This window comes from Dendrobates tinctorius, unplaced genomic scaffold, assembly GCF_039654945.1.
Source record: "Dendrobates tinctorius isolate UK_male_01 unplaced genomic scaffold, ASM3965494v1 ptg000016l, whole genome shotgun sequence".
NCBI classification, from domain to species: domain Eukaryota; kingdom Metazoa; phylum Chordata; class Amphibia; order Anura; family Dendrobatidae; genus Dendrobates; species Dendrobates tinctorius.
Window position 1 is genome coordinate 46,353,468 of NW_027361684.1, and position 19,427 is coordinate 46,372,894.

Below are 19,427 nucleotides of genomic sequence, written 5' to 3' on the forward strand. Positions count from 1 at the left end.
GCCCCACTGGTGGAAAAATACATTGTGGGTTTAGGAAAATGGTGACAAACCACATTTTTTTTAACCACTAAAATAAGACCTGTTCAGTATCATTCACTGTGTGACCTGGATGATCATGTCAGTGGGTCATTTTTACCATATATTGAACACTTAAAAAAAACTAAAACAGAAGAATGGAGTTTTTTCACCATTTCACAAAACTTGAGATTTTTTGGCCATTTTTTCAGGATATTGGACGGTAAAGCGAACAAGCCTTCACTCAGCTATGTCTATGGGAAAAAAATCAATAAAAAACTGTGTCATGTGGCTGTGTCCTTGAAGTTCAGTTAGCCTTTCGTATTCCACAGATGAACATAGAAGTGGGCCGGGCAGGGACCCCCCAAGAGCAGGAAGCCCCTAGTACAGCAATGCAGTCACAGGAAGCTGCTGTCACCGTGCCCTGATGTCACCAGAAGAACAGAGTCAGCAGCCTTCCAATGTGTAATGGGGCTGCACTGGCCAATTACATTGCCACTTTTATTTTGTTAAGGCACGGTAAGAAATGTAAGAAGTGATCTTATTGGCCACTTCCTGTTTGCACTGTGCTTAGTGCGCTCGGCTATACTTGCCTCCCGCCTTCTTCCATTAGCGCCACTTCACTCTGAAGAGCTGAAGTAGCAGCTCGCCCGGTTCTCCTTATTGAGCCTTCACCTGTTGGTGCCCGCAGTCCTCCACATAATGGCCGCCGCCATCACTGTCTCATGCGACGGCCGCATGAATCCGCTCAAGGATCCGCATGTGGCAAAACTCGAAGCCTGATTGGTCGTAGTATGGAATTTTAAATGCGCAGTTTGGGAGAGTCGGTATTAACAGTTCTAAGGAGCGCAGAGAACGGGAGAGGCCAGCGAGAAGCCACGACCTACCGCTGACAGGGGCAGACTGTGCACAGTAGTCAGATCCGGTTCTATTGTCAGTCTGTGACACTGCCAGATCGGTGCCATCGTACTGACCACTGCCCAGATCAGTGCCATCGTACTGACCACTGCCCAGATCAGTGCCATCGTACTGACCACTGCCCAGATCAGTGCCATCGTACTGACCACTGCCCAGATCGGTGCCATCGTACTGACCACTGCCCAGATCAGTGCCATCGTACTGACCACTGCCCAGATCAGTGCCATCGTACTGACCACTGCCCAGATTGGTGCCATCATACTGACCACTGCCCAGATTGGTGCCATCGTACTGACAGCTTCCCAGATCGGTGCCATCATACTGACGACTTCCCAGATTGGTGCCATCATACTGATCACTTGTGGATCCTATGTGATCAAAAAAATGTCACGATATGTCACGACCTAACGGGTCAGTCCAGCAGACGGCACAACACACAACAGGATGGTAAAGGGGAGAGGAAGGCTGTGCCGATAGGGAATGAGGGATGGGCACCTCCTGAGCTCGAAGCTGAGCCTGTCCCTGCACTCCTTTAATGCCCTAAGTGGGTTCTTCTCCCTGCCGCAACAAACCTCGTCCCTCACTGTCACTTCACACTGCCCTGGCTAGTTCACTGGCTGCCAAGTGCGCTAGCCTCAGCACTGCAGATGGTGAAACAAGGGTGAGGTAACAAGCATGAGATAGACAAGGTAAAAAATAAAAAAAAACTTAGCTCAACAACATTCCCTGCTGCAAAGCACCACACAGCAGAAGAAAGGCACCAGGACCATGAACTCAATGAAACCAGCAGATTCACCACTCCAACCAGAGAGCTCCTTACTTCAGGCTTGGTCAACATAAGATTGCTCTGTCACCGACAGTCACCTGATGCATCAGCTAACTATTTAAAGGATGGTGGGAGTGGTCACCACCCATATCAGCTGACCTAGCAACTCTGCAGCAAGAGAAACTGACATTAACCCCTGCTGACCTGAAGGGGAAAAAAAACTATTTAAATCATAGTGGAACCAGAGCTGCCACGCATCCAAAAATGGATCGTGACAAATACTTTTTTCCGTATAGTTCACACTTAGGCTGGTTTCACATTAGCGTTTTTTTGCGCAGTGCATCGAGCGTGTCCATGCGCATGCATCCCTATGTTTAACATGGCGAGCGCAGTCTTGCGTTTGCACGCGTTCGTATGCGTTTTCGTGCGCATGCGTTTTTTCAAGGGGTGCACCTAGGCGCGCCAGAAGCAACCTGTTGCATTTTTGGGTCCGCCAAAGGGCGTAAAAAACCGCATGCGCACACTTGCGCACGGAGTACGTCAAAATAACGCATTACAGTCTATGGGAATGCAGGCGTGCGCATGGACATGCGTTCGTCTGCGTTTTCGGCGTAAAAATGTGTAGACACTGGTTTTAACCCCTAGAGAACGAATGCGCATAAAAACGCAAATGCATGCAAAAACGCATGATGCATTTTTTGCATGCTTTTCTATTGCGCACGATGTGCTGGGCAAAAAAACGCTAATTTGTGCAGTTCATACTTGAGGTCATATACTCTCCATGAAATATAATACTCGTGACATCATAGTTACCTGTGAGATCATTTAGGTCACGTTTAAGATTTTAGCTCGGAGGCTTTACCCATACAGTATATATACGAGTCCGGATATATAGATTACATGTTACATTATATTTACATGTGAAGTTGTTATCACATGTTAGAATAGAGATAACTTGAGAGGTCTTACAAGTGAGATCATAGAGAGGTCATACAGGTTACATAATACCTGAAAGGTCATACAGATGAGAACATATATGTTAGGTCATCCATGAGAATCCAAACACTTGAGGTCATACACGTGAGGTTATACCCAAACAAGTGAGTTCATACTAAGAGGTCATATGCTGTGAGGTCATACTCATGAGGTCCTACAAGTGATATCCATCATATTAAACTCTCCTTATAGTTCACATTACTTTCCATCAATGGACCCAGAAGAGACTTATGCGTCAACTGATCAATCCCAACAACTTCCCTGCCCAGTTGTGGTGTCTCGTGAATAGCCCCCGCTACGAGTCCATCCGCTGGGACTCCACCGGACATGGTGTTTTCATTGAACAACAAATATTTGAGATTGAACTACTTTGCCCTACGAAGGGAAACGAGCGCTAACAAAGTCAAGCTGGCAGCGGGCCTGGAAATAAATTCTCGGGCACCAAATCGCTTCCAGAAATCACTTACCGAGTCCGTGACAGAGGAGAGTACAGGAGATTCCAAGGGTAAGAATGGGTTGTACTTGGCCAAAGTGTACAATCTTGGAAGTAAAGATATGCAATGATAAAATAATTCTTCCTGGCTTCTAGTAATGTGGCGCCCCTGAGGGTTCAGTCGCCACAGAGGTACTGCACCTCCTCCTGAGGTGTAGTATCCCACTTCCCAGGTAAGATGGTAACACCTGACCAGACTCCACCACTCACATCCAACACAAACACTTTAGAATAGCAGAGCACCCTTTGTGGCTCCCTGCTTGGAGCACAAAGAGTGCTGGGTGGTGGGTGGAGCTGAGATGACACAAGAGGAGAATCTGGTCACTTAGTGAGAGAAGATCCCAAGAGAGGATGGAGTGAAAGGAAGTGCTGCAGCAGACTTCAGTGACCTGGAGCTGCTGGCACGGGAAAGAGCAATAGAAAGCCTGATTCTTCAGAAGGAAGAAAGATGAGTGCGGAACGTAAGGAGAAGAGAACTAAGGACTAGGGTCAGAGCAGAGCCCTTCCTCAAGTTTGAAGCGCATGGCTGGAGTCCGGTATCCGAGGCTGTTTGTGAAACTATTGTTCCTGCAGCAGAAACCGGAGGGATAGGATAGTAGTTGTGACCACTCTATTCCCCCACTCTATTCCCCCAAAAGACTCAAAGACACGGTGGCAACCTAAGTGTGAGCCGGGACATGACTGATGGAGTCCCCGAAGCAGGCTACAGTCACTTGTCATTCGAGTGGAGTTTGAGTAACAACAAGCAGGAGGAACTTCAGTGTAACTCAGATAAGCGCTAGAAAGGAGACGTTCAGAGCAGGCCCATGAAAAGGAGTGCTGGAAAGGGTAGTTCCATCTGCCTGGGAGTTGGCTGAGCCCCTTGTCTGGAGACTGTGGCATTGAAGCGGGCACCTCTCTGTGCCAAGAACGTGAGTAAAAGAACTGGAACTGCACTCAGCTGTCTCATTGCCTTCTTCCTGCGCCAACCCACTCAGCACTGCTACATCCCTATGCCTAACACTGCACCCTTTCCCTCAACACCTATTACTACTGCCCTGGGACTACAGCTCCACCTGTGGGGAGCTTCAACATCATTGCTGCATCACACCATCTGTCCCAGAGAAGCTACCCTGCAGCGCTGGTCAAACTGACCAGAAACCACAGGTGGCGTCACGAATCATCTCAATAACTTTATCCCTATCACTCTACCCCTTTTACATTGACTGCCTGAGGCCACGGACCAGGTCACTGCCACTGTGACATGTCCCATTGAAATCAACGGGCCCGGCACCGAGTACCCCACGGCCTCTAGGGGCGAGTCAGTAAGACAAGTCGCCCTTCCTGAATCCTTTAATGGGGTATTTTGGTGAGAATAAATTATCACTCGTCCATTAGTTAGCATACCTGTGTCTTCAGGTCCAGCATCGTCAGGTTCTCTAATGCGCCACTGAAGGCTGCATACGATTTTGCATGAATTGAGACACAGTCCATTTCAACTGGAAACTGAACAACTTTACTGTTTTAATATCTCAGCACATCCAAGAATTTTACAGCATTAATCAGAGGTTGCACAATACATGTATCTTCATCTTTCCCTACACTCCTTTCCACGTCCTCCAGTACATTACGGGGTAACAGCGTCTTTGGCAGTACCGCCGCGTCCTCCTTGCCCAGACTCAATGTATTTGGGGATTCCATCGCCCATTTTGCCCTGGATCGGAGGGCATCAGCCGATGCAATGACCTGCCACATATTGGACAACCTGTGCCCTGTACTGTTCCTGGACCGCTTATTCTCCAAATTGCTGCAACACTGATATTTAATACTGTTCTTCTGTCCTAGGGACCCCCTAATGGCTGGGCTTCACTGCTTCCTTAATGTTACGTGAATGCTGCGGCATCTTGAGCCTATAACCGGTGTGAACTGTTTGGGCGCCAGGGTCCTTCTGACACTACCTCAACATCTGCACTTCCTTACCACACAGCAGCCCCTCCTATAGTTAACTATTTCCTTTGCAACATTCTAGCTGAAAACTCTGTATAATAAAATGCCCCCATCTAGTGGCCAATCTTGTAACTTGTGACGACTCCTGGAGTGGACCCTCTGGGTCATGGCACCAACCCTCCCAGGGCGTGCTGACATAGTGAGGACCACCCCCTATACAGGGATGGTCAGGGGCAAGCCCCAGGGGGTAAGGTACCACGACTGCTGGTACCAGGTGGCCGGCTCACAGGAGACACGAGTGTGTCTGCAGGAAAATGTGAAGCGTGGACACAGGGACACGTGTACCGGACGGTACAGGGTGAGTGTACAGAGGCACAGAGAGTACTCGGGAACACGAGGCGTGTACACGGGAGTGCGCTAGATACAGGATAGTACAAGACGGGTACACGAGAGCACGTATGGCGTGCAGCGGCTAGTACGTCCGGGTGTGAGCAAAGCAGGAAGCGTGCAAAGGAGCCCATCAGAGTACTGAGTTAGGCAGCAGGTGTGCCAGGAGGTGCAACAGAGTACAGGAACAGTGTGCGCCAGGAGGCACAACTGAGCATGAGACAGAGCACAGGATCAGAGTGTGTGCCAGGAAGCACAGCAGAGTACAAGGCAGAGTACAGGTTCAGAGCGTGTGCCGAGAGGCACAATAGAGTACAAGACAGAGGACCCGAATACAGCGCACAGCCAAGCAGGGACACGGCAGACCAAGCCAGGAAGTACAACAATAATCAGGCACCTCCCATAGGAAGAGGTAGCCTGATATAGCACATGATCACTAGGACTTCCGGGTCAAGTCCTCCAATACCATAGAGAGGACAGGCCTGGAGACAGAACTGAGAAGAGCGCGCGTGCGCACACAGAACATAGCGCACACAAGAACCTAAGCACGGGAGGTGCGCGTGCGCACCCGACGGGACCCCCGGAGCGGCCGTGGCTCCGGAAGAGGTGACGTTGGGACCGAGGTCCCGCCCCCAGGTGAGCGCGGCGTGACAGGCGGTGTGACATAACTGCACCTACGCTATTCCCTAACCATAGCAGCACAAAGTCAAATATACATTTAGCAAAACGGTAACACACATAGAAGATACCATTATACATGAATATATATATATATATATATACACTAGATGGAGGCCCGATTCGAGGGCGGTAATGTCACGATGGAGGCAGGCTTGGCAGCTTTGAGAATCTCCCCCCATGTGCTCACCCACCTATCCACTCTCTCTTTCCCCATGTGTGCTGACTTCTCCCGTCTGTGCTCTCTTCTTTGACCTGTCTACCCCATGTGCTATCCCCCTTGTCTGCTGTCTCTCTCCTTCCTGTGCTGTGTTCTCCCCTCATGTGTTGTCCCGTTTGAGCTGTCTCCCCCATGTGGTCTGTCCCTATCACCCCTGTGTCTGACCGTGTACAGAACATGCCACAGCTCCTGGGCAGGGGAGGAAGCAAAAGGCAATACTGACATTACAGCAGGAGATCGCAGAGGATACATTTTGTGGGGTAAAATATTGTTTAAAAACAGTCAGTGAAATATTTTACCTCACAAAATGAATCCTCTGTGATCCCCTGCTGTAATGTCAGTATTGTCTTTAGCTTCCTCCCCTGCCCAGGAGATGTGGTATGCTCTGTACATGGTCAGACACAGACAATTTTTAAAATGAACTTTCATTCGAGGGGAAAACACCTTTAATGTGACTGGATTCCTCTGCCAGTAGACACGTCGTGCATCTGCCGCCGGGATTAGCCGAATGATTTACTGCGCCTGCGCGGATTTCGCGCAGGTGCAGTAAATCAGACCTCCGACATCTTTGTGCAGACAGCGGCGGTCACATTAAAACTGCGCATGCGCTCCTGTACAAAGATGACGGCGGTCAGTGAATCATTCTGCTTATCCCAGTGGTGGCGTGTTCGCGACGGTATTTCGCTGGTGGTACTGCCCAAGAGGCTGCGTACGCAGTATGCAGTGTGTGTGTGTGTGTGTGTGTTGCGTACGGCATATACAGAGTGTGTGTGTGGCTACTTTTACACTTAGCACTTTTTTTGCGATCCGTTATTGCGGCCCATTTTTGCGGGCCATATTGCCGCATTTTTTACGGTCTGACGCAATAACGGACCGCTAAAAAGCTTGCGAATCGCTGTTTTTAATTCCGCAAAACCGCAAAAACACGGTAAGTGTAAAAGTAGCCTAAGCAACATGCTACTTCTCACAGATTTTCTTCTGCAGCTAAAAAGAATTAAAATTTAAAAAAGTGGGGAAAAATGCTTCTAAGGTAGAGAATCAGTCCAGGGTATTGTTCACCACTTTTACTGGATCACCAGAATTATGTTATTTTTTTCTGTGGCACAGTGCAAGTGAACAAGGTTATGAAATCCTTTTTTATCTGCATTGGATGTGGATTTTTAAAGAGGCTTTCCCAAAATGACAAATTTTTCCATATCTGTAACATAGATTGCTGGGCGTGCAAACGCTGGATTTCCCCTCAATTCTGAAAGGGGGGCTCCGGAATCCTTACTTTTGCATATATTACATAGCAATACAGGAACCAGATAGTGCTTCTCACAGGGTGTACTGTAAGGAGGTGGCGGGGACCCTCATGTACCTAATCTCTCCTGAACGTTGTTTACCTGTGTAGGACTGTAGGGGGACTAGAATAGAGGGGGGTACATTAAAGATAGAGCATAGGATAGATTAGTAAGGTACTGGCAGCATAGGAGTTAAGTAGATGGGAGGGGCACAGAGCAGAACAGCACAGAGCAGGGAGATATAGAACAGATACTTCCTGGTTCTGTCAGACGCCCAGGCAGTCTGCAGAAGGGCCGGACATATGCAGTGGACAGTAGCAAGCTAGCAAGCTGTAGGGATAAGTCTGCAGATGGCAGTAAGGGGACCCCAGCTGAAGACTAGTGTAAACGGGCACCACCTTAAAAGAAACATCCCCAGGAAGGATTCGTGGTCTAAAACCGGGGCAGGAGCAGCTGAGATAGCATTCCCGGCACCTTTCCCTTTTAGAACTGCACAAGAGGCTGACAGAGAGCTGGTGACTCTTAAAAGGATTACCCATGTGGTAGAGGAAGGGAAAGTACAGGAAACGTTGCCCTGTGAGAACTGTGCTGCTGATGTGATGGATGCCTTACTGTTTAGTAAAGTTCAGCTGTTCAAAAAGAACTGTGTCTCTGTGGTGTTTCCTGGAATCTGGTATTCAGAAGCTGGAGTAACAGAGGTAACCAACCATATAGCAGCACCAGGACTTTATCCTTTCATGACTGTGACTTTGTGAACTCGCCCACAACTACCACCCCATGCCATCTTCTTACACTTGGCATAGTTGGCAGGATCGAATCCAGAAACCATGCAGCTGCAGAACTGGTGGAGAAGAGTCCTGAGGCTTATGGACTGGTGACAGCCGTGAAAGAGTTAAAAATGGCGGCTGATAGTGACTTTAAGATGGCACCAAGCACTGACAAGGAGACAGTCAGTGGCACAAAAATGGAGGGCGGTGCCATCCTTCGTGGGTGTCCTGAAAAGAAGTCGGCGCCAAAAGGAAGGCGGCCGCGCCCAACTGTGAAATTGTCCGCCTGAATTTGGTGCAGGCAAAGAAGAAGCTTCAGCCTTCCCAAAAGAGTGTGAGGGAATGGTGGAGCAGTCAGAAGAGACTCCGCTCAAGAATGAGTGGAGCCCAGAAGAGCAAGATGGCGTTCCTTTTGTTTGGTGCAGATTTCACATTTCTATCATCTTTTGTTGCTTTCCTGTGACTGGTCAAAAGTGCACCATGACTTTACGGACACACTGTACATTGATGTACAAAGTTTAATAAAATTATTAAAAAATAAGTAATTTAAAAAAATAAGAAATAAATATTAAAAAAAATAAATAAAAGTTTAGCTACTCTATAAGTCTTACTTTTAGTCTGACACAGCACATTGTAGGCTACGTCCACACGGTCAGTAACCAGCAGCGCTTTGAATGCAACACATGTACGCTGCGTCCAAAGCGCTGCCAGCTTTTGAGCACAGGTGATTTCGCATGTGTTCATTGAACTGTGCGGATTCACCACGTAAAATACATTACACTGGTGATATTTATCTTGCGGAGACTCGCATCTCCGCAAGATAAATAGACATGCTGCTGTCTGCAAAGATGCGCTGCATGTCCATATCCGCAGGTGATCCACGGGCGCCGGTGCACATTTGGTTCCCTGTGTCACCACAAAATGTTCAAATATGTACTATTTTATATGTGTATTGTAAATGATGGGAGTTATGCTTTCTCTGCTGGGGACAACTGCACGCACAATTTACCCCGCTCCCTTACTCTGTCTGAAGCTTAGAGCTTTGCAGAGATACCCTAATTCGGAGGGGAGGGACATAGTTAGTCTGTGAAGAAACAGTGTGAAAAGAAAATGGAGAATGTTCATGGAGGAGAGACATGTGATTGCTCCAGCGATGGTGCTGAGAAGGATCAGGGCATTAGCCCCTAGGCCATCCAGAGTTGGGTGGTAAGCTGAGAAGCTGTGCAGTTTTCATAACTAGCAGTGAAGTGTTTTTCCCAGGAGTTCAACAGCAACAGAGAGTCAGTGAGGGATTGTGCAAGAACAAACACGTGCTTCACATAGGATTCACAATGTGAGCTGCTGGCGGAGAAAACACCGTGAGTACGTGGCTGTAGTGGAAGTTTCAGACTCCAGGAAACCTTTGTCCCAGAAGGGATTAGAACAGCAGGGAGTTTATACTGAATCACAGCAGAGGGAGATGATTCCCATCATCCAGAGCAGACTGTATATCTGGTGAGAGTTGTATTCCATCCTCTGAAACTGCATCTGGACTTCAGTAAATGGTAAAGTGACTTTCCCTGTCTCCTGCCTTATTACTCTGCACCATCTATTTCCATCACTATCCCTAGGGGCCTGCCCTAGTTGGAGGGGGTTAAACACCTGCACTGCCATCATCACCTACTCCCCAGGGATCATCTGCAGTGCTGGCCATCTTACAGCCGAACACTTCAATTGGTGTCACAAACTCGACTTTCTAATTTTTGTTTTCCTTTTTTTTAATTTTTATTTTTAATCCCTATTTTAGCGGTTCCCGGGTGGCGCAGACGGATAATGAAATGTTTTTTTACAGTGGCGGACCGATTTTTCTGACTGCGCCTGCCCGGGAGAATTTCTCGGTGATGCATTTTAAGCCTATACGCCGTCTGGAAGCGGCGAAAAAAAATCTCTCTCTCTCTCCCTCCTTTTCCAGGCCGCGGTTCCTGTACCTTTCCAACATCAGCTGATCCGTCAAAAAAAACAGTCCGGTAACATCCGTTGGTGTCACAACGGAAACGGATCCGTTTTTCCCATCTTGGATTGCAACTGAACAAAAAAAACTGAAGTGTGAAACAGGCCTAAGAGATGTAAATTTCTATTCCAATGAATGAATCAGTTTCTGTACATTGTGTGAAATTGTATTTTTCCCAATCTGTAGGGCTGATGACTGTTGATCAGATTTACAGAACTTGCAGATTTCTCCGTATCATATGTCAATCTGCCAACCCTTAACCAAATAGTTTTTCCTGGAAAGGAGCTTGATTGCACTTCTATCCCTCCGAGGACATGGTCACATTCATTCGGCCTTCGCCATGGACAGTTTGCTTCTCATTCATCATTTGCAGAAAAGGGAATGTTTTATCCTGTCCTGCAGCGCTTTCCAACGGACATCACTTACACAATGCAGTCTACGGCCAGGTGGGTACATGTGCAACGTGGTCATTCTGCCATGCCGGGACCAGTGCAAAGATATAGTAGCTACAGTCATGGCCAAAAGTATTGACACCCCTGCAATTCTGTCAGATAATACTCAGTTTCTTCCTGAAAATGATTGCAAACACAAATTCTTTGGTATTATTATCTTCATTTAATTTGTCTTAAATGAAAAAACACAAAAAGAATTGTCCTAAAGCCAAATTGGATATAATTCCACACCAAACATAACAAAGAGGGCGGACAAAAGTATTGGCACTGTTCGAAAAATCATGTGATGCTTCTCTAATTTGTGTAATTAACAGCACCTGTAACTTACCTGTGGCACCCAACAGGTGTTGGCAATAACTAAATCACACTTGCAGCCAGCTGACATGGATTAAAATTGACTCAACCTCTGTCCTGTGTCCTTGTGTGTACCACATTGAGCATGGAGAAAAGAAAGAAGACCAAAGAACTGTCTGAGGACTTGAGAAACCAAATTGTGAGGAAGCATGAGCAATATTAAGGCTACAAGTCCATCTCCAAAGACCTGAATGTTCCTGTGTCTACCGTGCGCAGTGTCATCAAGAAGTTTAAAGCCCATGGCACTGTGGCTAACTTCTCTAGATGTGGCCAGAAAAGAAAAATTGACAAGAGATTTCAATGCAAGATTGTGCGGATGTTGGATAAAGAACCTCCACTAACATCCAAACAAGTTCAAGCTGCCCTGCAGTCCGAGGGTACAACGGTGTCAACCCGTACTATCCGTCGGCATCTGAATGAAAAGGGACTGTATGGTAGGAGACCCAGGAAGACCCCACTTCTTACCCCGAGACATAAAAAAGCCAGGCTGGAGTTTGCCAAAACTTACCTGAAAAAGCCTAAAACATTTTGGAAGAATGTTCTCTGGTCAGATGAGACAAAAGTAGAGCTTTTAGGGCAAAAGCATCAACATAGAGTTTACAGGAGAAAAAAGAGGCATTCAAAGAAAAGTACACGGTCCCTACAGTCAAACATGGCGGAGGTTCCCTGATGTTTTGGGATTGCTTTGCTGCCTCTGGCACTGGACTGCTTGACCGTGTGCATGGCATTATGAAGTCAGAAGATTACCAACAAATTTTGCAGCATAATTTAGGGCCCAGTGTGAGAAAGCTGGGTCTACCTCAGAGGTCATGGGTCTTCCAGCAGGACAATAACCCAAAACACACTTCAGAAAGCACTAGAAAATGGTTTGAGAGAAAGCACTGGAGACTTCTAAGGTGGCCAGCAATGAGTCCAGACCTGAATCCCATAGAACCCCTGTGGAGAGATCTAAAAATGGCAGTTTGGAGAAGGCACCCTTCAAATATCAGGGACCTGGAGTAGTTTGCCAAAGAAGAATGGTCTAAAATTCCAGCAGAGCATTGTAAGAAACTCATTGATGGTTACCGGAAGCAGTTGGTTGCAGTTATTTTGGCTAAAGGTTGTGCAACCAAGTATTAGGCTGAGGGTGCCAATACTTTTGTCCGGCCCATTTTTGGAGTTTTGTGTGAAATGATCAATGTTTTGCTTTTTGCTTCATTCTCTTTTGTGTTTTTTCATTTAAGACAAATTAAATGAAGATAATAATACCAAAGAATTTGTGTTTGCAATCATTTTCAGGAAGAAACTGAATATTATCTGACAGAATTGCAGGGGTGTCAATACTTTTGGCCATGACTGTATATGCCACATACTGCACAGTACCCACAGGCATTTTACCCAACAGGTGAGTTCTGCTCCGTTATTAGACAAGGATGGCTGCTGTAGTCTGCTTTGTAGGCCTCTGGTATTAGTAGGGCCCCATCGCAAAAGTCCTAATTGGGTCCTCTCTCCACACCCCTGAAACCAATATTTAGTGGCGTAGGCGGGATCATATCTCCCAACTTTTAAAATCAGCATATACTGTATATTGCAGCAAGTACACAGTAATTATGACAATACTGAAATTTCTTAGCATCTCACTCACCCTTATAGAGTCTAATGCCCTCAAAAATGCCCCCCATACTGTATGATACTCCCACTGTGAATTCACCCCACACACAGTATGATGACACCACAGTGCCTCCACCAAAGTATGATGCTGCCACAATGCCCGTACTAATTATGATGCTGCCACAGTAACTCCAAGACCGTGCACCTCTCACAGCATGATACCCCTAAAGTGTCCCCCAACACAGTGTGATAGCACCACAGCTCACTATATTGTTAGCACCACGCTGGACCCATGCTCTGACAGGCAGTGTCTCCGGCGTGTCTCTTCACTCACCCATGCTGCAGACAGTTCTTTCCATCCCTATGCTCTGCATGCTTCCAGAACGTTCTCTGGCCATGTCCTTAGGGCACACACTTGTGCGCTCCCGCCCTCTTAAAGGGTCAGCGTGTGCACTTGCTATTTCCTACCCCGGCCAATGGCTGTGGGACATTATGTATATATTGCTTCCTCCCCACTGGGGAGGTGCCTTCACAACCTTCCTGTTTATAGTCTATGTTGTATAAGGTCACATACGAGTACAAATCCTGCTTGCTGCACTCTAGTGTAATTCCTGCCTGCTGCACTCTGATGCAAATCCTGCCTGCTGCACTCTAGTGTAATTCCTGCCTGCTGCACTCTAAGCGCAAATCCTGCTTGCAGCGCTCTGACACAAAGTCTGTCTGCTGCACTCTGACACAAACTCTGTCTGCTGCACTCGGATATGAACTTGGTCAGCTGCATTCTGATGCAAGCTCTGTCTGCTGCTCCATCCAGTCTGTCCTTTAGGGTCCAGCTGCTGCGTGACCGTTGGTCTGTCCTGGAGTGGCACCTGGTGTTCGTCGGGAGCCAAGTCTAACTTCACCATCAAAGGCTCTAGGGAACAGTCAGGTGATCGCTTAGTCACTCCCCTCCAGGCTCTCCGCGGTCCATTGCACAGTGGTTCCACAAACCACGCTCGTAACATATACAGTATATATAGCATGATGACCCCACAGCTGCCTTTACACATTGTAATAATCCCCTATAGGAAGTATGAGAACCTCCACACACAGTATAAGGGCTCCCACGTACACATTATGATATCCCAAAAAGATCCCACTGGCCATATGAGGGGCCACCCGCAAAGTAAAATGTCACCCATAGCCCCCACAAAGTATGAGTGCCCTCACAGACTTCCACACCGTATGATTAAGCCCACGCATATCATGTACCCTACAGCTATCCACATTGTTGAGGAACCCACCCACACACTGTATGATGGTCCCCATAGACTCAGACTCTATTCAGTATAAGGGCCACCAAAACAGTATGAGGAACCACACAAAATTTGATAGCCCTGATACCCCCACACACATTATGATGCCACACAAGGCATCATGTTCCCCACAAGTACTGACAATAAAAAAATACAAACTACTCACCTTCTGCCATTGTCCTGATGTCTGCTCCAGTGGGTGTGTGAGCAGGTAGCGTGATGCAGTGACAGATAGGAGGCAGAGCAAGGGTTAACAGATTTATTAACAGAGGTATACTCCACGCAGGGAGGTAATTGTCACTCTCGCGCCCTGACTGGTTGGCATGAGCATGGGGATGTGGGCCCACTGTGCCACAAACCAGACTAATATCGAAGGGGCGAAACTAAGCAGCTACCTTGGTATTCACTGGAGCCTCTGATGGTGAGGTCAGGCTTGGGTGGCAGGTAGCTGCCAGGTGCCACTCCAGGGTGGTGTCTGGCTGTGGCTACTGATCCCAGTGGGGGGACAGAACGCTAGGACAGGTACGGGCGACAGGCACGACTGGCAGACAGGCAGGTGAGCACGGCTCATACTCGGATGAGTAGACAGGCACGGCTGGTACGCAGGCAGGCGGGAATGGCTGGTACTCATGCAGGTGGGCACGGCTGGTGCTCAGGCAGGTGGGCACGGCTGAGACACAAGGGGCAAGAACTGACTGGGAAGGCACAGGGACATGGGCAGGAAAGAGTGGTATATGGAATAGGTAGAGACCTGTTCACACAGGAGGTGCAGGAACTGGTTCGGGAAGGATGGAAATATAGACAGGTATGAGGGAACAGGTTTGGACCTGTTCACACTGGAGAAGCCAGTACTGACTAGGAACCAGTATAGACGATTAGGACAAGGATCTGCAAGACACGGAACGGAAGTAAAGCAGAACCGCAGGGTTGCGGAGTGGAGAAGAACCGCAAGGTATGCAGTGAGGAGCTGCAGCAGGAGCGGAGCACAGGCAGAGCCACAAGAGTGCGAATCACAGGCAGACGGAGAGGACACAAGGATAGACACGGCAGGGAAGGAGCCATGGACAGGGAGACCAACAGACAGAGGTCAGGACTGAGTTCAGACAAGGTAAAGGTACAAGACAAGGTACAGGAAAAAAGACACAGAGAACCAGATATACTGCCTCCTAGAGGGCAGAGAGGACAGGTATGAGACAAGATTAGGAACAAGGAAACAGACCAGGATATACTGCCTTCTGGATGGCAGAACATAGGTACAGATACAGGTCTGGGAATCAAGCCTCCAGAGAAGGCGAAATACAGGACAGGACCTGGCAGCTCAGTAGCAAGATAATGAGTAAAGGCATTGCTCAGGCCTCTTCCTATGGGCGAGGATGCCTTATGTACTGGAGACCTCTTGACAATTGGCCAGGGACACATTAGGCAGGTGCACACTGACTCAATAAGAGCCAGAGAGTTCTGGCGCTGCCCCCCTATGCACACAGCCAGGAAGTATGCAGAGAGCAGGCAGGAGGCAAGAGGCATACTGCATGGAGCTGGCAGAAGACAGAACTCACCGTATGGCGCCTGAGTAGTGAGTAAGTTGGTGTGTAAGTAAGGTGGGGGATGGGAGGCCATGCAGTGATGCCGGCAGGGTTGTTACAGTAATGGGTTAGTTAGGGAATATGGGAAGTGATATTAGCATGGTATGGGTGAGAGGTGATGTAATAGGTAAAGCAAATGTTCATTAAAGGGTTAACTTATCAGTCCCCCGGCTTCCTGGCTGCAGCATCTTAGGTTCCAACGGTGGCGCCTACGCAACTGGCGCGTGATGATTCCTGTGTGGTCCTGAAGAAGTTGGGGGTCCGGTTCCCGGTGAGGGCAATGAGTCCTTGTTGTCTTGTGCGGGGTCCTGGATCCAAGGTTCGTCATGGAAGTGCAGCTCAGTGTCTAACACCGCAAGAGCGTGACTCAGTTCAACAGTCTTAGGTGGCACGCGCGGTAACCACCAGCCCGGAGCGTCTGGCACTTTCGATTACGGGAGCCAACGGGCACACGGCAGATCTTTGTCCACAGTCAGTGCATATGGATGCAGGGAATCTATAGCGCGGGCCAGCGCTATGACAATGCTCAGAGGATGGAGCACCAAACTTCCCCTGCTGCACGCTCTGTCTTCCCGCCAAGTCTCTTCTCCCTTTCCCACAAACACAGGTAGGAAAATAGGCTGAGCAAATGATGGGGCCAACACTAACTAGAAAGGTCAGGAAAGGAAAGATACTGTCTGCAATCACGCCAAAAAACCCTGCAAAAATGTCCAACACTTCTGATAGCAAAAAAAACCCTAAAGTCACTAGACTTCTCCCACTATATCAGCACTCTGGCATATTCTGAGAACAGAGCAAAAAGAGGCCAATCTAATAAGGGACAAAAAGCAAACTGGCACATACAGTGACATAAGAATGGAAATTCAGCACAGCCCCAGCCGGGGCTGGCTGACCACACAAAAAACTGAATAGACCAAACCAAATCAAATGTGAACATTAGCAGAGAACACTTAGCTTGAGAAGGCAGGAACTGAACTGGAAACTAAGACCTCAGGAGGCAGGAAGAAATCACCAGCATGGGAATAGGGAGTCGGCTGTCTTAAATCCAGTCTGAGACTCCAGATGTCCAATCCTCATCCTCATTATCAGGTGGCAGGTCTCTGTTAATTAGATCAGCTTCATTACCTCCTGCCTCCACCAGAGGGAGCCCGGAAAGAGAACTCACAACTCCTCTGTCAGCACAACCAGCTCCCTCACCAGAAATCAGAGGCAGACCAGAAAATGAGTTCACAACAGTCCAGGTTGGAAAGTTTTCCCCCGGACAACAATGGTGACAGCCCCGACAGTTCCAGAACCGGCGCAAGAGAAGTACCTCCGGTCCGGTCCATCTTCTTTCAGGTGCACTGTGCAGACTGAGGCTCCATCTGCTCAGGAGACACTGCTCATAAGAGAGGGAACCTGGAAATATACTCAGGAAGAGGTGCCTCATCCATTAACAGATGATTGGCTAGAGAAGGATCAGAAAACACTAAGCACAATCTAACACAGTGTAGATGATAATCAGATTGTTCATATATGCAAGTGTGCAACTGCAAAGGAGATGTGGGATGAGTTGCAGAAAGTGCATGAAAGATCAAATCTCGGCAATAAGCTTTATCTAATGAGAAAGCTGTATCAGTGTAAGCTAAGTGATGGACAGAATGTGCAGGACTATATAGGAAATACCCTACAGATTGCGGAGCATCTCAGGGGTATTGGAAAAGAAATTAAAGATTTTCATGTTGCTGCACTTCTATTAAATGGTCTTCCAGAAAGTTATGACACACTCCTGACTGCACTAGATGCACGGCCAGATGATGAGCTGACACTAGAGTAAGTTAAAGGCAAACTTGTGGATGAATTCAAAAGAGAAATGCATCATGTAAGCAGCAGTAAAGAATCCAGAGCAGAAACAGCATTAAAGACACAGGATTTCCCTAAATATAAGTGCAATCTAAGAGAAACTCGTGAATGTTTTGTCTGTAAAAAGTCTGGCCACCTTAAAGCAGACTGCAGAATTTGGAAAGCAAGAATGAGTTAGTTTAAAAAGCAGAACAGTCATCAAAGGGTTAAAACAGCTATAAAGGAAGATTCTGCATGTGTTGAAACTGCATTTAATGTCAGTTCAGGCCCATCTGCAAAGCATATATGGTGTATAAATTCTGGTTCAAGCACCCATACGACAAATAACAAGGATTTCTTCACTGACCTTAATGAAAGCAAGTCAGAAGAGGTCATCTTAGCTAATGGTCACTATATGACTTCAGAAGGAGTTGGAGATGGCTACCTCCACTGTCCAATTTCCTCAGCACAAAGCAGAAAGATCCCAATAAAGGATGTTCTGTATGTTCCCAGCCTTGAAAGCAATCTTCTCTCAGTAAAGAAGCTCACGTAAAAGGGGGAAGTAGATACTTTTAGAGATAACAGCTGCAGGGTCAAACTTTTGCAGAAAGAAAAATCCAAGATGAACTTTAGCAGCTAAAATGCAAAGAAAGAGTAAACAATGCTAGACAAGATCTACATAAGAACTATATCCATGTAGGGCACATACATCTTGGGCACAGAGATCCAGAAGCAGTAAGGAAGATAGCTCAAATTGAAAATGGTATTGAAATGAACCAGTGTAGTCAAATGATAAAATACACTAGCGGTCTTAAAGGGAAAATGTCTAGAAAATCCTTTCCTAAAATAAGCACCACTAGATCTGCACAACTTCTGGATCTGATACATACAGATGTATGTGGTCCAATGAGTGTTCAAACTCCTAGCAAGAAGGGATATTTTCTCACATTGATTGATGATTAAGTCGCCTACCTGCTTCACAGTAAGGATGAAGTGCCACAGAAACTTGAAGAATAACTTGCTGTAGTGTTTAACAAATTTAGAAGAATGCCAAAAGCCCTGCGTGCAGATAATGGAACCGAATATACAAGTGGTAAGGTGCAAACCATTTTGAAAAACGATGGAATCGTGTTCCAGACTACCATTCTATACAAACCAGAACAAAATGGCATTGCAGAGAGAAAGAACCATACTCTGTGAAAGTGGAAGAAGTACCGTATTTTCCGCTTTGTAAGACGCACTTTTTTTCCCCCAAAATTGAGGGGAAAAAGGGGGTGCGTCTTACAAAGAGGATATACATTTGCGCTGCCACTGAGGGTACTTGCCGCGGCACTCTGTGCCCTGATGCTGCCGCTGCGCTGTCCGCCACCGCCGCGCTCCTGTCCCCCGGTGGTTTCTTCCGCCCCACCGCCGCCGCCGCGCTCTGTCCCGTTCAGCGTGGGGGGGTCTCTGTCGCTCCATGCCTGCTTTCTTCCTGGAAAATGGCCGCCGTGCATGCGCAGACGGACATCTCGGCACTGAAATCTCGGGAGATGAGATTTCAGCGCTGAAATCTCATCTCCCGAGATTTCAGTGCCGAGATGTCCGTCTGCGCATGCACGGCGGCCATTTTCCAGGAAGAAAGCAGGCATGGAGCGACAGAGACCCCCCCACGCTGAACGGGACAGAGCGCGGCGGCGGCGGTGGGGCGGAAGAAACCACCGGGGGACAGGAGCGCGGCGGTGGCGGACAGCGCAGCGGCAGCATCAGGGCACAGAGTGCCGCGGCAAGTACCCTCAGAACGGGACAGAGCGCGGCGATGGCGGCAAACACCGGGGGGACAGAGCGCGGTGGTGGCGGTAAGAACCGGGGGAGAGCGCGGCGGTGGTGGCAAGCAGGCACCGGGGGACAGCG